This window comes from Lathyrus oleraceus, chromosome 5 (genome assembly GCF_024323335.1).
Source record: "Lathyrus oleraceus cultivar Zhongwan6 chromosome 5, CAAS_Psat_ZW6_1.0, whole genome shotgun sequence".
NCBI classification, from domain to species: Eukaryota; Viridiplantae; Streptophyta; class Magnoliopsida; order Fabales; family Fabaceae; genus Lathyrus; species Lathyrus oleraceus.
This window is the reverse complement of record NC_066583.1, coordinates 427,105,591-427,132,457: the sequence shown is the minus strand read 5'-3', so window position 1 is coordinate 427,132,457 and position 26,867 is coordinate 427,105,591.

Below are 26,867 nucleotides of genomic sequence, written 5' to 3'. Positions count from 1 at the left end.
CCCGCTAGATTGAGTACCTCACTCTGGGGCAATCTAGGCAAAAATTAGGGATTTGGCAAGTAACTGCATCCTGACAAGACTTTCTGGTTCATCAGTCGTCATTTCGTCAGAAGATTCTCGATTCGTCGTCAACTGAAGCTTCGGATACATCGAGATTCAAATTGGTAGAGAAAGGATCATTATGTTCAATGTAGCCCTCTTCCAATATATATCACTGATTTCAAATTTGTACAGATCTATGGAGTCTTGCCATTTGCAGACTACCATTCTATCAAATCAATTTGAGCTTTTTATCCAATTTATTTGCACTCTTATTTGTTTCAATTCAACAAATGTTTTGCATGTTTTAAATTGATAAAATGTCATTGTTTTAAACAAATCAAATTTTTCAAAATTTTTGTTTTAAACAAAGTGAACATTCACAAGATTGAAAGGATACTCAAGAATATCTCAGTGCTCTCCCGAGGGTGGCATGATTCCCAACAGGTAAGACATTTGTTCATACTCCTGGTTTGGTGGTATCTTCCTTCTCCAGATCTTTGTTGAGGTTGTTCCTCAGACAGAGTTGTTGTTGGGGCTGTTCCCCAGTACAGTCGCAAGTGATTCGTTGTTGAAGACTTCGTTTCTCCAGCAGTAGTTTTCCCAGCATGGGTGTTTTCTTATAGAAGTTTCGGCGGTTGATGGTTTGTCATCTTGGTGCCCCGTCACTTTCTCCAGTGGGTCGTATGCCCCAGACTTTATCTGTCTCCTCAGCACAGTCATGAGTATAGCTGATTGACTGATACTCCCCTCGGAGTCGCGAGTAGAGCTGTTATTGATATCCCCACCAGGGTTGCAAGTGGAGTTGTTACCGCTTTTCCCCATGCAGTGTGCCAGCAGGATTTGTCTGTTTCCTCAGCACGATCGTTTTCTTTTTGAAGACTTGATAAGTCAGTGGTTTGATACCCCGTACTTTACCTTTTCCCCGGCGAAGTCGTCTGTGGAATTGTTGCTATCTCTCCATCAGAGTTATTCTCTCCATCAGAGTTATTCTCTCCAGCAGAGCAGGATTTATTTTCCTGAGCAGTTTTGATTTGGGTTGACATCCCAGTTTTGCAATCATCTTTTCCTCAGCGTAGTCTGCAGGATGTTTGTTGTGGCAGTTTCGCCCGTTGATTGCTCCTTCAATCCCGATATGGTCGGATGATGGCTTTTGCCTCCAGTGAACGGATCGATTTCCTGACTGTTTGTGATCCCCAGTAGAGTGGCTTGTATTGCAGAATCTACTTGCTGTGATCAGTTTTGCTGTGTATATTCTCCCAAGTGGAGTGGTTCGTTGCAGAATCTACTTGTTTGATCTGTCCTCCCTCAGTGGTTCATTCCCAAGAGAGTAGCCGACAGTTTTCCCCAATAGAGTTGCTTATGCAGTTAGATTCTATTTGGATGATATCTTTCTCCCTCAGTGGGTTGTTCCCCAGCGGAGTTGTGTGGAGTTGCTTCTACAGCAGTTTGTGCTTGTGCAATGCACTTTTTGTTTCTCAGTTGACACTGGGATCCCCTGCAGATATCTTTGGGATTTCTCTTGTTCCCCTACAGATCTGTCTTGGTGGCTGTTTTGCCCGTTGTGACTTTCTGTACCCTGATTGGTTTGTTTCCTGATATCGATGACCCTCTGCTTCTTCAGCAGTACTTGCGGATCTTTGCTTTACAGCATGTGGATCTCCGCAGATTGGCTCTCCAGTTGGTTATTCCCCTGGAAGTATAATACCGGACGTTGGTTCCTGAACCTGTTTGTGTTAGAATTGTCTGTTTTGTCAGCATTCATCAAACATAAATCACGCATATTCATGCATACGCATAAACAATTCAGATATTCATGTTGCATTTCTTGCCATATATCTTTTGTTTGTCGTGTCTCCTGCTATGGTAATATAGATCTCTTTACAGATCTCCCCAAGCAGATGTCGGGTGTTATAAATCTCTCCATATAGAGTCAACCCCATAAGCAGAAAATGTTGTCTTTCCTTCTGCAGTTCCCCACTGAGATATACCCTCGTGGATGACGGTTTCTTCCGTTTCCTCCCAACACATATATGGGGATGGATTTTCCTATTTGAGTTATATCCTCATTAGGACGTGTCTTTATTCAGTCTGTCTTCTCGGATTGTTCCCGAATTGGCTATTTGTCAATGTCTTGTGTTTCCCAGTGGGTTGTTCCCCAGCGGAATATTTTGGGCCTCTGCCTACAAACCAGCAGTTGTAAGTCCTATCTTTCCTGGCTTCTTTAACAGAATTTGTGGTTATACACCTTTTATTCTCCAGCCAGAGTTTTTGGTTTTCTACCTCATACCCGGTAGTTGTAAATCCTATTTTCCTGCTCTTCAGCAGTTTGTGGTTTGTTATAAACCCTATCTTGGTTTCCCGTGCGGATTTGTGATTTGTTTTATCCCCACGCGGAGTTGTTGGTCTTCTACCCCGTATTCGGTAGATGTAAACCCTAATTTTGTGGTTATCTTCATTCAATATTTGATGATGATTTTCCTTTTGCTTGTATAAGTTGCTCAGATCAGCACTTATATCCTCAGCAAGTCTTTTGTGGATAATTGCCGTATGCTAGCAATTTTATCCCCAGTGGGTCTTTTCACCGTATGCTAGTGATTTGTTCCCCGGATCATTGTTTGTTTATCAATGTATCCCCAGCTAGTCTTCTGTCGATAATTGCCGGATGCTTGCAATTTATCCTCAGCAGTTCGCCTTTCATTTACCCTTTTGTCGGTAATGTCTGTTGCTCCTTTTGATGGGTCATCATTATATACCTAATTTGGTATCCCGATGCCTTTCTTTTCGGATTTTTATCCTTAAACAACCCAGTAACCGGTTCAGGATAATCGTCCATGCGAGTATATTATTCACGGTCTGCCGGTAATGAATAGTATATCTCATGCACTCTTCAGTCGAAGCCTTTTGTGTTTCCCCGGTTGAGTAAGATCCGTTATTTCCCTTTGTGGAGTCGGATATTCTTGTTGTCGGATAATTGCCGGATGCTTGCAATTTATCCTTTTGAGTTGTCTTTCGTTTACCCGGATGCTTGGTATCGATTGTCTCTCTTTTTGGTTAGTCACCTATTATATACCCAGTAACCGGTATCTCTGGTGTCTTTTCCTTTCGAGTGTATTATTCACGGTCTGCCGGTAATGAATAATATGTCTCATGCGCTCTTTAGTTGGAATCCTTTGTTGATTTTCCCCAACTGAGCAAGATTCGTATTCTTTGTAGAATCGAATAGCCATCCTTTAACCAGTTTGTGTCTTGGATGATGAGTGTTTTGGAAGTGAAATCCAATTCACGTTTTCGGTAGATCACCTATTATATACCCAGTAACCGGTATCTCTGGTGTTTCTTACCATGCGAGTTTATTATCTACGTTCTGACGGTAATAGATAATATATCTCATGCGAGTATCTTATCCACGGTCTGCCGGTAATGGATATTGTATCTCATGCACTCTTTGGGTTTGTGTCCCCAGTTTGAGTAAGATTCGTTTTCCCGTTGTGGATTCGAATGTCCATCCTGTAAGTCGATTTGCTTTTTCAAGCCCTCCTTTCGGATGATGAGTGTTTTGGAAGTGAAAACCAATTCACGATTCCGGATTTTATCCTATAAACAACCCAGTAACCGGTTCAGGATAATTTTCCTATTCGAGTATATTATTCACGGTCTGCCGGTAATGAATAATATGTCTCATCTGAGTATTCTATCCACGTTCTGACGGTAATGGATATTATATCTCGTGCGCTCTTGAGTCAATCTTTTGATTGTTTTCCCCTCAGAGTAAGATTCATTTTCCTTGTGGAATTGAATGTCCATCCTTTAACCAAGTTTGCTTTTCTAGCTCTCTTCAGGATGATGAGTGTTTTGGAAGTGAAAACCAATTCACGCTTTGGTCGGTCACCTATTATATACCCAGTAACCGGTATCCTTGGTGTTCCCTCCTTTCTGCTCCCTATTATGACCTCGGTCCACCTGTGGAGTCAGATTTCCCTGAGTTTGTTACCCGTATGCCCGGTAACATCTCATTTCTTTGTTACTTCCCCAGTGGAGCTTTTTGTTGCTTCTCCTCAGGAGTCAGCTTGTGTCTCTCCAATGGATTTATTTTCCATTTGGAATTCTTTTCCCCAGTGTGAGTTCTTCACTCCCCAGTGAGTTCTCCAGTCTGTTTTTCTGTTTTTCCCTAATCAGAGTCGTGTTTTGATCACGTTGTGTCAGTTTTGTTCTTCCCCAGTTTGGAGTCGTGTATTGTTCACACATTTATTTTTCTTTTATTATCCCCAACTAGAGTCTTGTTAGAGTCTCTGTTCCTGGTGAGTGTATTACCCCGATGGATCGTCTTTTCTTCTGTGTGAATTATATTCCCCACAGAATTTGCGTCTTTTGCATGCATACATCTGCATCATGAGGTCTCTTAGGGACCAAAATTTGTCTCATTACTGTTATTTAAGCCCATTCTACCGCGTCGAGATGAAGATTTCTAAACTTCACTTCTCCGGCTAGAATGACCTTAAATAGGGGCATCTGTAAGACCCCAATTTTGGCCCTAAGATCCCTCATGGCCCATATCATTCATATCATAACCTCAAGGATCAATGCATGCCTTTGCTTTCCTCTTAGTGGGTGGTTTGCCTTGTGGGTTGTTTTCTTGATCACCAAGCATATTTTGCATTTGTATATCTTTGCCTTTCATATGTTTATCATTCAAAAAGTACAAAAATATTGTCAGTCTAACCTTGTTGCTTGCAGTTGAAGAAATCATCAGCAATTAGGTCAAAATCAGTCATTGGTCAGTCAAAGCAATGGATGATGGCCATTCTTGCAGAATTTGGGCATCATGATTATTAATCAAAAGTTCATACAACTTGGGACATCATTTGAGGACAAGTTCTCAAGGAATTAGGGTTTGGAAATCATCAGAAGAGGTCCAATCATCCAAAACCCTAGAAAAGTCAACAGACAGTCAAACTTGGTCAACTGTGGATTTAATCAGAGATTTGATGGATAGAATTGATCTGAAGGAGCTCATTCATGCTTATATAAGTCTCATCTATCATGTTCAACCTCATCATGGAAGAAAATCAAGTGAAATCAGAAATTTTCCAGAAATAGAAAGTGGACCTATAATTTCAACTGCCAAAAATGGAAACTTCTTGATCTTAAACTTACATCATGATACAAGCTTCAAATGAATTTTTGCCCAACATGAAAGTTGAAGATCTTGTTCTCCCATTTTCAAAAAGTCCAAGAACATCAAAATCCCATGTGTGGTTGTCAAGATATGATCAAATCATTTTCACCAAATTTTGAACTTCAACAAGCCATATCTCTCAAACCATAAGGCCAAATTTGGTGGGGTTTTTTCCTACAAACCACATTTTTCATCCTCTTTCCAAAAATATAAATTTCATGACCTAAAACCTTGCCAATCAAAATGGCATTTTTGGACCTTTCTCATTTAAATTCAAAGTTTGACTCACAGTTGACTTTTTGAGTTTTTGACTTTTTCTTGATTTTGCCAATTGGGAAATATTCTAATTTATATTTGTGATTTGTTCCAAGCCATACACCATCATCATACCATCATTCCATCATCATTTTGGACCAAAAGGCAAGGTTGGCAAAATGTGCAAATGGAAGTACAAAAGCAAAATACATACAGCATGCTGCAGCAGACCACAAAACAGCCCAAGCAAATGTCATGTACAACCATTTCACAAGCCCACTCGAGCAAACTTCACACCACCACTTCCATTTTTACACAATTAGCAAAAGGCAAAATGATTCATTAGTAAGCTAACCAAGTTTAACATGTGATTAAGCCATGCTAACAGACCATATATAAAGTATTCTTTCTGTCATCTAACCCTAACAACAGCAGCCACAATCACAAACACACAGAAAATTCTGTTTTCTCTCATTTTTCCATTTGGTTCGATTGGCATTTTTCTGTTTGAAGCACAAGAGAACCACGAGCACCCTTGTTTCCTTCATCATTTGTTCAACCTTTGGAGCTTGTGTGAAGTCTTATCCCTTTGCTGTAATACCATTTGATGCTACTGCTACATGAAGCCATGTCCATGGTGAAATTTGAACAGAGCTGGATTTGATTGGTTTTGGGCTGAGCACCTCCAACTATCCATCATTATCAAGCATTGTGGATCTTTATTTGAGCTGGAAACATCCAAACCATCACTGTTTTCACGATTTTCTCCACAGCCAAGTGAGTTTTCGACCATCCCCATTCTCTAATCCATGACATATTTTAGGTAGATTTTGCTTTGGTAAGTCTATTACCACTTGAATCACTTAAAACCATTGGGAAATGCATGAGATATATGGGTTTGAATTTTGTTGCTCATGATGATTGTTGTTCGAGTCATGTTTGTTTGTGGGATTTCATGAAGACCATTGCTATATAATGCTGGTATTTAGTTGGCTGAAGCCATTGGTGTGCATGCTGTCAATTTTGGACACCTTTGTTTAGGTTGATTTTGCATGATGATGATGAGTGCCCTGTTGAGTTGCAACCAAAACCCTAGCCTTTTTTTTTTAGAAGCTTAGTTCATGCGTATTGATGGCTGTTGTTATTTGTTATATGAGCATCATGAGTGTGTGTTACCATGTGGTTTACCATGATAGAATATCAATTGATAATTACATGATGATGATGTTTGTGTGCTGTTGTTTCTAAAACCATAGAACAGAACTCTCCCCAGATTTTTTCCCATAAGCATGCTTGTCTTGTTGTTGGTTGATATTGCCTAATGATGATGTTACCTTGCCATGATTGATCATTGATGCTGCCCTGCTGATTAAACATTGCTGCTGTTGTAATCCCTTGTCCTGCCCAAATCCACTCGGATTGTGTTTTGCGTATTGGTGTCATGATGTTACATAGGTACATATGCCATGCTGTTGTGTGTGTTGCTCAAAACCTGTCAGATGATGATATGCTGCTGTCAAACCATTTGCCTTTTCCAGATTTTTTTTCCATGATGATGGTTGCTTTGCTTTTGATTGATGCTGCTTAATGTTGATGTTTAATGGCCACGCTTATTTGTTGATGTTATTGTTTGTGGTTTGATGATGAACATTGATGTTGAACACATGATGATGCTGCTAAAACCTTTGCTGCTGTTAAACTACTTGCTATGCCCAGAATCTTTTTGTCATGCTTGTGTTGTTTTGGATGTTTATGACATGAAGCACATTGAAGTTTTCCTGCTGTTCGCTTGATGCCTACATGATGATTGCATGATTTTGTTGCTTGGTCGAATTTTGTATGATGTTGATTGCTTGAATGTTGCAAATGCCATGCTGCTATGCTAAAACCCTAAGGGTTATGATGAACCCAGAAAACTCGAAGCCCATTGGCTGTTGCTGCGCATGCCACTGTTCCATTTGCTGGGAGCCAATGAGAACATTCCGTTTTCTCCCCTTAAGCGCAGTCGTTTCACTAAGTGACTGCACTATTTACGCTTGTGCCACTGCTTTGACCTTGGTTTGACCATTTGTTATGCCTTTTGCTCATGCTTGCACCAATTTATCATCCAACTTCCACAATTTATTTCTCCTTCATTTTTCATCAAAAAATTATGAAATTTTTTACACATGATCACAAATGAGTCTAGAATTTTATTGTGATTTTTAATTATTTTTCCATTGGCTGGATTTTAAATGATAAATGATTTTTCAACATGTATGCATAAATGATACATTGTGCCATTCTTATTGTGAAATTCTCATATTGTATCCAATGCCTTTGAAATTTTTTGTGGTGAAACTAGACACATTGACCTTCATTTCCATATAAAGTTTGTGCATTTATCATTTGTGGATTGAGAGTTATGATTTTCTGAAGTTATGTGTTGCATTTGTTGCTATACCATGATCATGTATTTTCCCAATTTTTGTTCACATGCTTCCTCTTATCCAATTGACCTCAAATTTTGCATGAACCATCTATCACATGTCTAGTTTATGTATGAATTTTCTTGGAATTAATCTTGCTGTTTTCCATTTGATTGAGAATTTTCTTCCATACTTGGTCCTTTGTTGACTTTTTGTGCTATGCCTTGCCAAATCTTCTGTGAAATCCTCATACTTTATCACATGACCATGAAATTTCATATGTGATAACTAGACATCTCAAGCTTTGCATTGGTGTTAACCTCATTCATTTCTCTTCTGTTTTCAAATTGATATGATTTTTTGAAGTTGACCCATGCTTGTTGACTTTCACCATGCTTACTTGAATTTGATTTGACTTCATGATTTTACTTGACTGCCTTCCTCTCATCCAAATGCCTTGAAATTTGACATGTATACCATGTTAGATGTTAGGATTGAGTGTGATTTATTTCATGATTTTTGAAAATGTTTGAGTTGACTTTTGAATGAAGTCTTTGCTGTTGACTTTTGTATGCTTCTCTTGCCATGCTTTGCATCCTTTTGCATATGAAATGACCATGATGCATGATATAAGTTATGAATCCAATTGAGAATGCTTCTTGAATGTTCAAACTTGGTTTGGGTTGACTTTTCCTTGCTGCCTTGACTTTTTCTTTCATCTTTGACCCTAGGCTAGTCCTAGTGGTCTTCTAAGCTTATGTTGAGTTCATCTGTTTCAGGTTGAGCACCAATGCCCCAAAGACCTTTCAATTTTGATTGAGTTGATTTGTTTATCATGTGCTAACACTTGTTTCGTAGGTTGACTCATATGCTTGAGTCTTTGTGCCTTGCACAATTGGTCCCTCTATGGTTGACTTTTGGTTATTTCCTTTTGATTTTTGACTGTTGAACTGTCTACTAATTGGTTTGACTTTTTCAGGTACTTTAGTTGCCTAAGTTCTTTGAACTTGCTTGCTTTGCTATTTAGCATTTGCTTTGAGGTATAATTACTTCTTCTTCATGTAGTCTGGAGACCCGGTCTGTTATTCGACCGGGCAAACTGTCTGAAGTCCTCCTTAAGAGGCAATGCCTGTGTTTGTTTAAATTTGTCCTAAGCAGGAAAAGTCCTTCAAGTAAGGCAATTGGTGGAAGGTAGGGATAAGCAATCTATCCCCCACTATTCAGTGTGTCCTCTCTTTGCTCCCATTACATGGTTGAAGCAATGAGATAAATACCCAAGATCTAATCGAGTCAATAATGTGGAGAGAGTTCCTACTTTCTGAACTCCCACACTTTCTTTGATGCTCTCTCTGATATGAGATTGAAGCAATGAGGCGCACCCCTCATCCCCTTTTCATCTGCTTCACCTGAGCCTCTCAATGGCCAGGTTAAGAGCGACCTTCACCTATTACAGTGGACTTTTAAAGTCAAACCCTCTTGTGTGAGCCCCCCATTGTTTGGCTATAGAGTGTGCTGTTTGTTATTCATTGATTGATTGATTACTTCATATGCACTTGTTTGCCTATATGTTATGCATCTATCATCATCAATTGCCATTAATGCATGATCATCTCATTTATCTTTGTGATGCTATCATTGTTGTTTGCCCATTGAGGACAATTGTAAGTCCATTGCTTTGGCATTTGCTCCTGTGATATGGAAGGATAGAGTGTAAGACCTCATTGGTCACTCATATCTTCTGTTTATCTGTGTGTATGTGAGGATACAGTTATAAGTCCCTGTAAGTTGGCATCTGTTATCCTGTGATCATAGTTTGTCTTATCTGTTTGTATGTGAGGTTGCAGTTATAAGTCCCTGTAAGTTGGCATCTGCTTTCCTGTGATCATAGTTTGTTTCTCTGTTTATGTAAGGTTGCAACTGTAAGTCCCAGCAAGTTGGCATTTGCATTCCTGTGATCATATTGTTGCTTTTGTGCTTGTATGTGAGGATCCACTGTAAGTCCCTGTAACGTGGCATTGGATTTCCTAGGACCATACTGTGGAGTTAACCTAAGTCCAGACAGATTGGCAGTTAACTTCCATTTCTCATCTCTGTTTTTCTTTTGAGGAGATTGGTGTAAGTCCATTGAGTGGCATCCGATATCCATTTCTGTTTTAGGAGACTGGTGTAAATCCATCTATTGGTATCCGGTATCCGCTTTTTATTTCTTTGCCTGTGGAGATTAGTGTAAGACCATTGAGTGGCTTCTGACATCCCGTTTTGTTTTAGGAGATTGGTATAAGACCATTGATTGGCATCCGATATCCGCTTTTGCTTGCTTTGCTTGTTTGTTATCATTAATTTCTATTCCAAAGGACACACTTGAATCATCTGCTATATGATTTCAAGAAGTGAACCTTCTAAGAAGTTTTACTTTCCATCCTCATCCATTCATCATTCATTATGTCCTAGACTTTTTCACACTTTATCTTTCAAACTTGACATAAGTGTTGTGCAAACATCTTCATGTTTTCTAACCAAAAACCTGGACTCAAGTCCTTGACTTTTTTCAAACTTCATTTCATAATACTTCTCTGAATCAATCTTAATCATACTTTGACTTCATTTTCATAATCATAATCAGTAACTCCACTCATTCACTTGTTTTGGCTTTGTCCATTAATCTTTTCATACATGAGCTATAGGTTTGATTTATCTTAGTGGTTGATGTTAATCTCACCTTCTGTCTTTAGTGATTGAATTGTAAGTCTTCCTTGCCTATTATAGGGTTAACCCCTCCCTGGCAAGTTGAAGCCGTTCTCACATGGTGGACGTTGTTGTTTATATAAGGTTGAGTTTTCTCCCGTGGATAACGTAAGACCTAGGGTTTGTGTTTAAAATTGAACCTAACCCACTTTTGGAAATCTTTTAGCCGAACTACGGCGTTCTGATCCTTACCTTTGATGGAAGGTACGTAGGCAACGGGTTCATCCGTTCGAACCCAATAACCCAATAATAATAAAAAATTGTATATTCTTTTCTCACCATCCCAATCATGTTTGCACAATACTTTTGTCATAACAAATAATAATTCTTGCATAACAAGTGTGAAAAGGGCTCCCTAGGAGTACCTAGGACGTAGTGGGTGCCTAACACCTTCCCATTGCGTAATTTACCCCTTACCCAGAATCTCTGATCTTTTTATTAGTTTTCTACGTGTAAAACTTCTTAGGCTTTTGTTCGCTTTTTAGCCAATCCTTTGGATAAATAAAAGTGCGGTGGCGACTCGAAATTTTCAATGTATCTCATAGCTTATGATTTAATCGATAGATCATATAGCGACGAATACACCGCTACAAGGCACATGTTGTATCCTCTCACATCAAAATAAGACCCTTTGTACAGAGGAAGAACGTGCGTCCTGTCGTTAACCAACACCAGGTGGCTCATATAGCACCTGTCTTTAGAGAAGTTCATCATCAACAACAACAACAACAATATCAACAACGACATCGTCCACAACAATAGGCCTACCAGCCTCGAAACAACAATAACACCAGCACGAACACCAGCAATTACGAGAGGAAGAGGGTAACTTTTGACCCAATTTCGATGTCATATGCTGAACTCTATCCTTCTCTGATCGATAGAAAGTTAATTACTCCACGAGACCCTCCTGCTGTACCAACCAACCCTCAGTGGTGGTACAAGCCAGAACTACACTGTGTATATCATTTCGGTGCTCCCGGACATGATGTGGAGAAATGCTACCCGTTGAAAACCAAGGTGCAAGACCTTGGGAGAAGCGGTATTTTGTTTTTCGAGGACAGAGGTCCTAATGTCAAGAAGAGCCCATTGCTCGAGCATGGGAAAGCTGCTGTGAATATGGTCCAGGGTTGCCCTGGAAAATATAAATTCCTATATGTTAATGATATCAGGAAATCTTTGGTCGAGATGCATAAGCTGTTATGTGGATACAGTCACTATGAGCATGACCATGATAGGTGCCAGATGTGCACTATCAACGAAAGAGGATGCCAACAAGTTAGAAGGGACATCCAAGAGATGCTGGATCAGGGAATGATCGAAATACTTTAGAATCGTAATGAGGGCGAAGTTGATGTTATTTCCCCTGTATTTAAAATACCAGAGCCTGTTGTCGTCAAGTCTGATGGCAGCAAGAAGAAGGTATCTCCCTCTCTTGTGATCAAGCCAGCGGGTCCGGTCCCGTATTCATTCGACAAAGTTGTTCCCTACAGGTACAAAGCAGTAATGCTAGAAGATGGAAAGAAGGTGGCGTTACCCTCGACTTCCGTAGTGAGCATTTCTGATGTTAGTGGTGTGACCCGTAGTGGTCGTATTTTCTCGGCGCAGCCGAAACCCCACGAAGACGTTGTGAAGAAAATAGTTGTTAATCCTGCCGGTCCCGTGGGGACTTCTTCTTCCAATAATCCTGCTCCTGTTGTGAAGGGTGTTGACCCTGTTGTTTATAAATCTGTTAAAACTCCTGTGTACTGGTTGGCCAGTCTGGCGTATTGAAAGAGGACTGTGATGAGATACTGAGGCTCATCAAAAGGAGTGAATACAATGTTGTTGATCAGCTGCTACAAACTCCATCAAAGGTATTTGTCCTATCTTTGTTGATGAATTCTGAGCCACACCGCAAAGCTTTGCAGAGGGTGTTGGACGTGGCATACGTGGATCACGATGTCACAATTGAACAGTTTGATAGCATTATTGCAAACATAATCGCTTGCAACAATTTGAGCTTCTGTGATGCTGAACTTCCCGAGGAGGGAAAAGACCACAATTTTGCTCTACACATTTCTATGAATTGTAAAGATGATGCCTTGTCTAATGTGTTGGTAGACACAGGATCATGACTTAATGTGTTGCCAAAATCCACTATGGCTAAACTTTCTTACCAGGGGCCTCCCATAAGGCAAAGTGGAGTGGTTGTGAAGGCTTTTGATGGATCGCGAAAAACTGTGATCGGTGAAGTAGAGCTCCTGATCAAGGTCGGACCTAGTGATTTTCAGATCACTTTCCAGGCAGGTCATGGATATCCATCCATCATACAGCTGTTTGCTTGGCAGACCATGGATTCACGAGGCAGGTGCCGTGACATCCACCCTACACCAGAAGTTGAAATTCGTTAAGAATAAGAAGTTGGTAGTGATATGGGGAGAGAAGGCTCTCTTGGTTAGCCATTTATCTTCCTTTTCCTACATTGATGCTAAGGATGAGGTTGGAACTCCGTTCCAAGCCTTGTCTATTGTTGAACCTTCGAAGAAATCATTTGTCTCCTATAATGATGCGAAGTTGGCCATTGAGGATGGTGCAACTACTGGTTTAGGAAAAATGATCAAATTGGAAGATAATAAATCCCGGGCTGGCATAGGGTATTCTTCAGGTATTTCCAATGAGCGTGGGCTATTCCAGAGTGGTGGTTTTATCCACACAGTTGAAGATCAGGAAGTTGCTGCCATTATTGAAGATGATGAAGACGAAGACCTTGGTTGTCATTCCGAGTGGAATCTGCAATAATTGGGTCGCTGTTAATGTTCCAAGAGTTATCCATAAGTCCATGTAATGTGTTCATTTTGTTTGAGAACCCTTCTCCCATGCCAAAAGGAGAAGTGATGACATTGTTGGCACATATTTGATTAATACAATGATATTCATTCAGTAATCACATGTTAAATGTTTGTTTTTCAAATTATTTTTCCTTTTTGCATTTTTGCATGAAATTGGTGATCATCATAAAACCCTAAAAAGAGGATAAAATCAATATTTTCATCTGCATAATGATTTGCCTTGTTTGAATTCTGAAATCTCTTTTATACTCAAAATTATTATGCAGGTTGATCAAACCCATTGAACATAATGATCCAACACCATCTCCCAACTTTGAGTTCCTTGTATTTGAGGCGGAAGAAAATAATGTTGAAGAGATTCCTGATGAGATTACCCGTCTGCTTGAGCACGAGGAGAAGATCATTCAGCCACATCTTGAGAATCTGGAAATAGTCAACTTGGGGTCTGAAGACTGCATTCGTGAGGTGAAGATTGGGGCACTCCTTGAAGAATCTGTTAAGAAGGGGTTGATTGAGTTGCTACGAGAATATGTCGACGTTTTTGCCTGGTCGTATGAAGAAATGCCTAGTCTAGATACTGATATCGTGCAACATTTCTTGCCATTAAAGCCTGAGTGTGTGCCTGTGAAGCAGAAGCTCAGAAGATCTCATCCGAATATGGCAGTGAAGATTAAAGAAGAAGTTCAGAAGAAAATTGATGCAAGGTTTCTGGTGACTTCTACATATCCTCAATGGGTGGCCGACATTGTGCCTGTGCCTAAGAAAGATGGAAAAGTCCGAATGTGTGTGGACTATAGAGACTTGAATAAAGCTAGTCCAAAAGATGATTTTCCTCTACCACATATTGATATGTTGGTAGATAATATAGCTAAATTCAATGTCTTCTCATTTATGGACGGATTTTCCGGTTATAACCAGATTAAAATGGCACCCGAGGATATGGAGAAGATAACATTCATCACACCTTGGGGAACATTCTGTTATCGAGTGATGTCCTTCGGTTTGAAGAACACCAAAGCCACGTATCAACGTGCTATGACTACCTTGTTTCATGATATGATGCACAAGGAGATTGAGGTGTATGTTGATGATATGATTGCAAAGTCGAAAACGGAAGTTGAACATGTAGAGCACTTGCTAAAGCTTTTTCAGCGTTTGAGAAACTCCGCCTGAATCCAAACAAGTGTACATTTGGAGTCCGTTCCGGCAAGTTATTGGGCTTTATTGTCAATGAAAGAGGTATTGAGGTCGACCTTGCCAAGGTCAAAGCAATACAAGAGATGCCTGCACCCAAAACTGAGAAGCAAGTCCGAGGTATTCTTGGCCGCTTGAATTATATTTCGAGATTTATATCCCACATGACTGTGACATGTGCGCCTATATTCAAGCTCCTCCGGAAAGATCAGCGTCATGATTGGACCGAGGATTTCCAAAAGGCCTTTGACAGTATCAAGGAGTATCTGTCTGAGCCTCCGATTCTGTCTCCGTCTGTTGAAGGGAGACCATTGATTATGTACTTGACCGTGCTTGATGATTCCATGGGTTATGTATTGGGTCAGCAAGATGAATCAGGAAAGAAAGAATATGCAATATACTACTTGAGTAAAAAGTTCACTGATTGTGAGTCTCGGTACTCCACGCTTGAGAAGACATGTTGTGCTTTGGCTTGGGCCGCTAAGTGTTTACGCTAGTATATGTTGAATCATATGACTCGGTTGATATCCAAAATGGATCCAATCAAGTATATCTTTGAGAAGCCTGCTTTAACTAGGAGGATTGCCCGTTCGCAGATGTTGTTGTCTGAGTATGATAATGAGTATCGAGCTTAGAGAGCTATTAAAGGTAGTTTTTTGGCTGACCACTTAGCAAATCAACCAATTGAGGATTATCAGTCTGTTCAGTATGACTTCCCAGATTAGGAGATTCTGTATTTGAAGATGAAAGATTGCGATGAGCCTACGCTCGATGAAGGGCCAGAGCCTGGTTCCCGATGGGGCATGGTGTTCGATGGCGCTGTTAATCAGTATGGAAATGGTATTGGGGCAGTGATTATTACTCCTCAGGGCACACATTTTCCTTTTACAACAAGGCTAACTTTCAAATGCACGAATAATATGGAGGAACATGAGGTATGTATTATGGGTTTGGAAGAGTGTATTGATCTTAGGATCAAACATCTTGATGTTTATGGTGATTCGGGCCTTGTTGTTAATCAGATTAAGGGTGAATGGGAGACGAATCAGCCTGGCCTCATCCCATATAGAGATTATGCGAGGATGGTTTCAACTTTATTTACTAAGGTTGACTTCCATCATTTTCCTCAAGATGAGAATCGGATGGCGGATGCTCTTGCTACCCTTAATTCAATGATTGTTATCAAGTATTGGAATGAAAATCTCAATATTACTATGATGCGCTTGGATAGACCAGCTCATGTGTTTGCAGTTGAGGAAGTAAAAGATGACAAGCCATGGTATTATGATATCAAGTGCTTTCTCTAAAGTCAGACCTACCCTCATGGGGCATCTGTTAAACATAAGAAGACTTTGAGGAGATTATCTGGAAGTTTCTACCTTAATGGTGATGTGCTTTATAAGAGGAATTTTGACATGGTTCTGCTCAGATGTGTGGATAGACACGAAGCAGACCTGTTAATGACTGAAGTCTACGAGGGTTCATTTGGTACTCATTCCAATGGACATGCCATGGCTAAGAAGATGTTGAGAGCAGACTACTATTGGTTGACAATGGAGTTTGACTGCTGCAAATATATGAAGAAATGCCACAAGTGTCAGATTTATGCGGATAAGATTCATATTCGCCCGACACTTCTGAATGTTATTTTCTCACCATGGCCTTTCTCTATGTGGGGAATTGACATGATTGGCATGATAGAACCAAAGGCGTCAAACGGTCACCGTTTTATTCTCGTAGTTATTGATTACTTCACCAAGTGGGTTGAAGCGGCATCATATGCGAATATGACCAGGCAGGTGGTTGTGAAGTTTATCAAGAATCAACTCATATGCCGATATGGTGTGCCCGACAAGATCATTACTGATAATGGATCTAACTTGAACAACAAGATCATGAAAGAGTTGTGTAGCGAGTTCAAGATTGCACATCATACCTCTTCTCCCTATAGACCCAATATGAATGGAGTTGTTGAAGCTGCTAACAAGAACATCAAGAAGATTATTCAGAAGATGGTTGTTAGGTACAAAGATTGGCATGAGATGCTGCCATTTTCCTTACATGGTTATCGTACATCTGTCCGCACTTCAACGGGGGGAAACCCCTTTCTCTCTTGTATACGGCATGGAGGTTGTGCTCCCCGTGGAGGTTGAGATCCCGTCCATGAGAGTCTTGATGGAAGCCAAGTTTACTGAGGCTGAATGGGTTCAGACTCGTTATGACCAGCTGAATTTAATTGAAGAGAAGAGATTAACTGCCATGTGCCAAGGTCAGTTGTATCAGCAAAGGATGAAGAAATCCTTTGATAAGAAGGTCAAGCCTCGTGTGTTTTGAGAAGGTGACCTCGTGCTCAAGAAAGTTTTGTCTTTCGCGCCCGATTCCATGGGCAAGTGGACTCCAAACTATGAAGGTTCATATGTTGTTAAGAGAGCCTTTTCAGGCGGTGCTTTGATGCTTACAACTATGGATGGGGAGGATTCCACTCGTCCTGTGAATTCAGATGCAGTCAAGAAATACTTCGCCTAAAAATAAAAAAAGAATAGCTTGCTAAGTTGAAAATCCGAAAGGGCGACTTAGGAAAAAATGAGCGTCTCTGTGGATTGAAAACCCGAAAGGGTGATCCAGGCAAAAGTTAGAGACATGAAAAATGATATATATATATATATATATATATATATATATATATATATATATATATATATATATATATATATATATATATATATATCCCGCTAGATTGAGTACCTCATCCTGGGGAAATCTAGGCAAAAATTAGGGATTTGGCAAGTAACTGCATCCTAACAAGACTTTGTTTTACAACTATCATCTGTCAAAGATTCTCGCTCAGTCATCATCAACTGAAGCTTCAAATACATCGGATTCGGAGTTGGTGGAGAAATGGTCATTATGTTCAATGTAGCCCTTTTTCCAATATATATCACCAATTTCAAATTTGTAAAGATCCATGGAGTCTCGCCATTTGCGGACTACCATTCTATCAAATAAATTTGAGCCTTTATCCAATTCTTTGCACTCTTGTTTGTTTCTGCTTAACAAATGTTTGCATGTTTTAATTGATAAATATCATTGTTTTAAAGAAATAAAGTTTTTATAAACTGTTTTTAAACAAAGTGAACATTCACCATGACTGAAAGGATAAATGGGATGTCTTCAGTGCTCTCCCAAGGATAGTACGATCTCAAAAGGGTAAGACATTTGTCCATATTCTGGCATGTTTGTATCCTATTCATCATCTTTCAGGTTCTCTCCTCAGCAAGCGTAGAAAGAATAAAACATTATCAGATCCCCAGAAAGTCTGGAGTTTTGGCCTCGATCTTTTAGAGATGTGTATACCTCTATATCAGGCACTAGCGTTCGTGTTTTATCATTTATATGGTTGTCATCCCTTACGTGGACTGACCTAAAATCCCTTATAGATTGATAAAAGTTGATATGCTATCTATTCACGAGGAAGTTGGTTTTTCCCTAGTATGAGTAGAAGTCCTCAGCAGGAGTAAGCATGTGTTCCCTACAAAGCTATCTTTCAGATATCTCCTCAATAGTAGTTGCCTAGAGTAGTTGGTGAAAGGTTTGTTCCCCTTTTCATCCCTAGCATAGCACGTGTTGACGAAGGATTCGTTTCCGATCCCCTTAGCCAGGACATTTCCTCCGGAGGTACTTGTAGTTATCCCCAGCATGTTGACTTACAACTCATCCCCAGTAGGGTTTCTCACAGCAGACTATCCCCAATATGGTCACCTACAGTCTATCCCCAGTGGAGTTGCCTGATTAGAGCATGGTAATTTGTTTTCCCCTCCGTATTGGAATAATTCCTCTAAGTTGAGCTGGTGGTGAAGATGTTGTGTCCTTCCCCAGCGGAGCAATTGGTTCTCTCTCCCCTTAGCAGAGATATCTCTCCAGCAGATAAGAGGAAGTGTTTTGATTGTTGGAACTTCTGTTTGGCGGTTGTTCCCCACAGAGTTTCATATCATCCCTTTATAAGTTCCCCAGTAGAGTTTCCTCTAGGATGGATATTATGTCTGTTCAACAGCAAATCCCTGGTGGTGACTCTGCATGTTCCCCAGCTAAGACTTTGCCTATCCTCAACGATGATCTGTGGCTCCTGGTATTTGATGCTCCCCACCAGATTTGTTTTCTGCTGTGGGCCTAGCCTTTCTCTTTTGAGATGTTATACCGGGTGTCTGTCCATTGATTCTCGGACCTATTTGTGTTAGATATGTCTGTCTGTCAGCATTAATCATACATAAACCATGTATATACATGCATAATCATAGCATTCAGATATTCATGTTGCATTCTTTGCCATATATCTCTGCTTGTTATCTCCTGCTATTGGTGAATGCTCTTCCCTAAGCAGATGTTTGTGTCTGATCTCTCCATCTAGAGTCAGCCCCCATAGGCATAAAGTGTCTATCCTTCCTTCATCATTCCCCACTGAGTTATGTCCTCGTGGATGATTATTGTTTCAGTTTCCTCCCGAATTATGTATTAGGATGGAATTACTCCCCTGAGTTATATCCTCATTGGGTTGAGTCTTGTTTCATTGTGTATCTCTAGTTTGTTCATAGATTGACTCCTTTCTTGTTTTTCCCCTGCAGTTTCCTATGGTTTAGTTGTTCAATTGCTCATTAACCAGTAATTGTTCATCTTTTCCCCAGTGGATTTTTCTGTGGCCTTCTACCCAGTAACCAGTAGTTATAAGTCCTATTTCTATGGATTTCTACCCAGTAACCGGTAGATGTAATCCCCTTTTTGTTGGTTATCTTTATCCAATATTCGGTATTGATATTCCTTCATTTTTTGAGTATACCACCCAGTAACCGGTGATATATCTCTTGGATAATTGTTTTTGTCAAGCAACTTATCCCCCTCAAGTCGTCTTTCATTTACCCTTATTTGATAATGATTGTTTCTCCTTTTGATTGGTCATCATTTTATACCCAGTACCGGTATCTCGATGTCCTTTCTTTTCGGTCGATTTATCCTTTATTAACCTAGTAATCGGTTGTGGATAATCTTCCATGTGAGTATGTTATCTACGTTCTGACGGTAATAGATAATATATCTCATGCGCTCTTCAGTCGAAGTCTTTTGCTTCCCCAGTTGAGTCAGATTCGTATTTCCTTATGGAATCGAATGTCCATCCTGTAAGTCGAGTTTGCTTTTCCAGCCCTCCTTTCGGATGATGAGTGTCTTGGATATGTTCCCAATTCCCGCCTGGTTGGTCACCTATTATATGCCCAGTAACCGGTATCCCTGGTGTTCCTTCCTTCTGCTCCCTATTATGACTTTTTGTCCCCTGTGGAGTCAGATTTTTCTGAGTTGAGATGTGCCTTTTTGAGTCCTCCTCAGATGTTCGGATGATTGATATCTCTCACACTTATACCAGTCTTAGATATTCTTTCTCCCTGAGCATGTCATTTTCTCACCCAGTAATCGGTGTTTCGATAAGACGTCTCTCTTTGAGTTATTACCCAGTAACCGGTAATATCTCGTTGTTTCTTCCTCAGCTGAGTCCTTTGTGGACTTCCTCATCTGAGTCCGGATTTTTATCCGAAGTATCCTTTGGGGATAGTTTTGTTGTATTGGAATATTCCCCAATACATGCATCTTTGCGTCAGCTCGAGTCTTTCCATCGATTTATTTTCGTGGAATCCCTTCGTGTCTCCCAGCAAGTTTTCAAGTCGTGACCTGCTCACGCATTTTTATCCTATTTTCCCCAGAGTCTCTGTCTCCCTAGTGAATGTGTTACTCCAACGGATTTTTTCAGTTTCTCCCGGTTTCTTTTACTTTGTGGCAATGATTCACCATGAAGATTTTATTTTACATGCATAGATTTGCATCATGAGGTCTCTTAGGGACCAAAATTTGTCTCTTTGTTATTATTTAAGCCCATTCTACCTCGTCGAGACGAAGATTTTAACCTTCATATCTCTGGATAGAATGACCTTAAAGAGGAGCATCTGTAAGACCCTAATTTTGACCCTAAGATCCCTCATGGCATCATATCATTGCTCATTGCATTGCCTCAAGGATCATAGCATGTTTGACTCCTTAACCCTTGGGTTGGGACTTATGTGAGTAGTTTGAGATCACCAAGCATGCTTGTATTGTATACTATTACTTTTCTTATTTTTTTTACTAACCAAAAGTACAAAAATATGTCACTAACCTTTTTTGTTTTGAAGCTCAAGTGATCATGTGCTCACAATGCTCGTAGGAGGCTCAATGAAGTGGCTAGATGAAGGTGAAAACAAGCATGAAAATGGTCCAAAAAGTTCCTAATTATCATATATGTCTCCCAAGCATCTCAATTTGCCAATTTGATCAAGATAAACCAAAGGTCTTGACGATTGTTTCCCAAGGAAACCCTAATTCAACTATGCATTGACTGTGTCTTGCTCATGAAGAAACCTCAACCTTTGATCAAATTTAATCAAGGGAAGTTCTTTCATTCATTATTTTATGCATATATGAGCTCATGTGAGTATCCTCAATCATTCATTCATCAAGATTTGAAGTTTGGCTTTGAGAAGTTGACCAGTCAAGTCATCTGACTAAACTGAGGATCATTGAGACACAACTTGTGATTTGTTTGTCAAATGAAGATGACCCTAAAAGTAAAAATGTTCTTAAAAACCATATGAACAACTTTCATCTTCATCAAAAATTCATTTGAAACTTGGAAGGTCATAATTCATGTCAAAACATTATAGGTCATTTTGACTGAAACCCTAATTTTGGGTCAACTTCCCAAGGACCTAACTTCTTTATTTTTTATGGTCTTGAGGTGATACCAATTGAGTTGGAAATATTAAGATGTCTACCTCAAATTTTATGTTGAACAAAATTTCATAATCCTAAAAGAAACACATGTGATAATACAAAACATTATAGGTCACTTTGGACCAAAACCATTGAATTTGAAAAATGTCCAACTTCAAGTGCCCATAACGTTCTCATGAAAATCCAAATGATGCAACATTTAAGTCTAAATTTATCATATTGAAAATATCTACAACTTTGATGTGGGAGGTTTTTCCATTTGAGGCTTGCATCATTGAAATAGAAGGGCTTGAAGTTGCTTGGTTTTGGCAAAAGTTTTCAAAGGGAACCTAGACATGTTTTGTATCCCAAACTTCAAGGCCAGTTTTCATAAATTTCCAAACCCCAAATGGATTTTTTCTCAACATAACTTTTATTCCTTATGTCAAGAGCTTTCCAACCATTACTCACATGACCATTTTTGGATTCTACATGTGGGACTTTCGAACATATGAATGTTTATGTGCATTTTGGCAATTCACATCATAACTTGAAATGCAAGAAAATGCTAGGCCTTGTGCACGTCCAATTCAACTCCAAATGATCTCAGCTTACAATTCCATTCACTTTTGGGCCTCACATGCGCCTGTACATGCCCATGCATAGAAGATCCAAAATTCATGCACACGAGCATTGCACCTCATTGCATCAAGCTCGGCTATAAATAGAAGCTCTTCCTCATTCAAAAACCAACCTCAAGGTGATCTGAAACTCTGCTGAATTGGAAACCCAACCTCACTCAAAGGAATTTCAGTTTTCATTTCTCAATGTCAAGCTTGAATTTCAACATCATTAGTTGATTTTCAAGTCTTAATTCCTTAGCCTTGCATCATCATCACATCACTAGATTAAATTGGGATCAAAAGCTTGAAGAGATCGTGCTGTTTAAAGCTGCATTTCAGAGGTATATCACTCGACTGTTTTGATTTGGATCTTACTATACAATGTGAATTGCTTGAGTTTGAACTGTTTTCTGAAGTCCTCAAGCAAGAGGCAGGCCAGTGGTGGTCTTAATTTCATGAATCATGCCATTTCAATTTGTGCACCTTGATTTTCAAGCTCTGATTTCTCATTAAATAGAAACATTTAGGAAGATCCAAGGTTACAGGGGTGATGTACATCACCCCAGCTTCATTTTGGTACCATTGTTTTTCATTTTCATTAAGGTTGAAAACCCTGCGGGTGGTGGCCGGAGTTTGTTCTCTGGCCGGAGAAGATGGTGGTTTCCACCACCATCCCCACGTGGGAGCTTCCAGGCCACTAGATCTGGACAAAACGTTATAATCTCAGCCTTTGATTTGTTTGACTTGTTTTAATTACACATGTTGTGCGCTTGACCAAGGACCATGGTGTATCCGCGCCTCTGAGCCTTTGGATATGGGCCACGTCATTTAATGAACTCATCCAAGCACTCTGGATTTTTGATATTTTCTTATTTCTGTTTTAATTTCTTTTAATTCCTTTTATTTTCAAAAATTCATAAATATTTAATTTGAAGTCACAAAAATATGAGACCCATGGCAACAAATTTCTTGAAAAATCTAGTTTCATAATTTGATTTTTAATTATTTTTGTGACTTCATTTAATATTTTTTGTGAATTATTTGGTTTTTGATAGTTTTTAATTCATTTTTAATACTTTTTTATATCTGAAAAATCCAAAAATATTTTCTTAACACATATGAATCATGATAAGTCAATGAAAAATAGTCTCATCAATTTCTTAATTGATTTGAGATTTATTTGAGATTTTAATTCATTTGTGTTATTTTTTATTGTTTTTAATTGATTTTAAATAGTTTCTGATTTCAAAATTTGTTGAAAATTTTTGTCAAAATTTGTTTGACCATGTTAGACCTATGAGAATTTCATTGGACTTGTTTAAGTTGATTTGAATTGAATTTGAGGTTTGACCATATTTTGTTCATTTTACTTTATATTTTATTTTAATTCCAAAAATACCAAAAAAGTATATTTAAGTTGTTGACATCTAATCTTCATTTCTCTTTTGTTTAGCTTTGGTTGATGATGATTTGATTCACATTTGACCATTTGTGTTTGACACTTTATTTCTCTTTCCATTTTATTTCATCTTCATCTCTTTCTTTTCATTTTGGCCAGTGAGTTAATGTCTTATGGTTGGTCTTGACATATGAGAGGTTTAACCTTCTTTGATCCAAATCAAACTCAACTTGATCCATGATCAAGTGAGTTGCTTTGTGTCCAAGATAGGTTGCTTCTTGGTCAAGCAAAAAACCTAAAGTCCATACAAGGCCTTTTCTTCTTTTCTTTTGGCATGGCAAGTTGTAGGAGCTTGGGTTACTAGTCATGATCTCTAACTTGTGTTTATTTGCCTATAGTTTTATTGACCGACCTCAGATAGGTGTGACTACTATATTAGTCCACTTACGATTGCTTAACATAGCGCTAAATTTTCTTATGACACACTAACATAACTACTAACTACTAACTTTAATTCAAGCACTTAATTTCTTGCAATTTACTTTAATACAATTTACTTTCTTGCTCATTTATTCATATTGCTTTTTCCCTTTGCTCACTTGAGCACATATTTTATGTTTATGCCATTTTCCTTTTGCTCATTGGAGCTCATTATTGTATATAAATATATTGTTGCTTTGTGTTTGTTTTGTCTTTGTTTGTGTGAACCCAATGCAAAAAGGAGAAAGGACTTAGAATTAGGACCTTACCTATGCTTAAAGGAGTTCAAGAGAAACTAGGCCTCATGCCTTTAGAATTCTAAATTTGTTGAAAAGCAACTAGGCCTCATGCCTTTAGAATGCCAAATTTGAGAGTTGACTTCAAAGGACCTCTAATCTAAACTCATTCTTTGTCCATTCCTCTTATTGTGTGGTGAACTTTTTGATGTTTGCTCTTGTGTGATAGGGATCCCATCTTGAGATAGTAAGGAGGACCATTATCATGAGTAGCCAAGTTAAGAGAGACAAGCCAGATGGAGATCCTAGGAGCTTGAATCTAAATATTTGTTTGATTGCTTGTTGCTTGCTAAGTCCAAAGGAAAGGAGCATCTTGAATCATCTTTATGATCTCAAGAAAAGGAACTCCAAGGGTTTTATCTCTTCTCTTATCTTTGTAGGATTTAGGACTAGCCATTCTCTTCTTCTCTCCACTCTAACCCAAGCCAAACTCTTTATGTGCAAACTTTGACATTGTTTTCAAATTAGAAACCTAGGCCTTAGGCCTTTGATTTTTCAAAAATATTTTTATTAATACTCATTGTGAATAAACCTTAATTCAACTTTGACCTCGCTTTGTGAATACTTCTAACTTGTAAATACAACTCACTTCAAGTTACTTTTGTGGTTCTAATGACCACCTTTGTTAAAACATATTCATAGGCATTAATCATAGGTTTGAGTTATCATAGTGGTTGATGTAAACATCACCTTATCCTTAGTGATTGTACTAAAAGTCTTCCATACTTATTATAGGGTTAACCCCTCACTAGTATGTTGAAGCCCTCCTCACATGGTGGATTTTTGGTTTAGGTTGAGTTTTCTCCCTTTGATAACAAAAGACCTTAAGGCTTTTGATCAAATCAATTCACCAATCTTTGAGATTTTTATCCCGAACTACAAGGTTTTGATCCTACCTTTGTGATGGTACGTAGGCAATGGGTTCATCCATTCAAACAACAAAATTGTAAATATGATCTATTCTTTTCTCGTCCCCCCAATCTTTTGCACATATTTTCACAAATACCAACCTACAACGCACATTTGCAAAAAGAGATTCCCTTAGAGTACTAATGATGTTTTGGGTGCTTAAAACCTTCCCATCTCATAACCAACCCCCTTACCTAGATCTCTGACATTTTTATTAGTTTTTTTTTTGATAAAACTTCTTACTTGACTTTGGTTCGCTTTTTAGCCTTTCCTTTGGACAAATAAAAGTGCGGTGGCGACTGAAATTGTATGTTTACTGTTGGTTTAGTCAATAATCTTCAACAATCTTCTGAGCGTCTTTGAAGGAGCATAGGTTCCCCAACTCTCAATTCCCCAACAATAGATAAAGCTTGGAACGGAGTTCCAACCTCATCCTCAGCTTCTACATAATAGAAAGACGACAGGTGGCTTACCAACAAAGCCTTCTCCCCGCCGATAATAACAAGCTTTCCATTCTTGACAAACTTCAATTTATGGTGCAAAGTTGACGTAACGGCTCCTGCCTCATGTATCCATGGCCTTCCTAACAAGCAGCTATAGGCCGGGTGGATATCCATTACTTGGAAAGTAATCTGGAAATCACTCGGACCTATCTTCATAGGAAGGTCCACTTCACCAATCACAGTCTTGCGAGAACCATCAAATTCCTTGACGATCACGCCACTATATCTCATCGGAGTTCCTTGATATGTCAATCTAGAAAGAGTTGATTTGGGAAGAACATTCAATGAGGAATCGGTGTCAACCAAAATGTTTGACAGGGCGTTCTCCTTGCAGTTCATTGAAATGTGCAACCCTAAATTGTGATTTCTACCCTCCTCTGGAAGTTCCTTATCATAGAATCTCAAATTGTTGCAGGAAGTGATGTTAGCCACAATATGATCAAACTGATCCACCGTAACATCATGCTCAACATAAGCTTGCTCCAATACTTTTTGCAATGCTTCTCTGTGTGCTTCAGAGTTCATAAGCAGAGATAACACTGAAATCTTGGAGGGAGTTTGGAGCAACTGCTCCACCACATTAAACTCACTCTTCTTAATCAACCAGAGTACCTCATCATCATCATTAGGCTTCAAACCGCTGGATTCACCAGACTGACACTTTGGAGCGCTAATTGGCTCCAATGTAGGCACTTCAATACTCTTATTGGCAGATACACCTTCTACATTCTTTGAGAACACCGGCCCAAAAATACGACCACTACGGGTCACCTTCATAACATCAACAGTCCTCACAACAGAACTGGTCGTAGGTAATGGAACCTCTTGACCATGCTTTAACATAGTCGCATTATACTGGTACGAAACAGCCTTATCGGAAGCATACGGGACTGGACCCGCTAACCGTATTACCAATGGCGATACCGATCTATTGCTAACACTATTACCGCTATTGTTGTCAAATTGAATCACCACTCTCTTTGGAGTTTTGAAAACAGGAACTATAACATTCACATCGTCACCTAAGTGACGGGACTGAAGAATTTGGACCATACCCTCATCCATCAACCTCTGGATGTCTCTCTTCACAACCGTACAACCTCAAGGATTAACACTACAGATTGCACAACCATCATGGTCATGCTCACAATCACTTACCAAACAGATATCCTTGTGCATTGTCACCAAGGAACTTCTAATGAATCGGACATCAAATACTT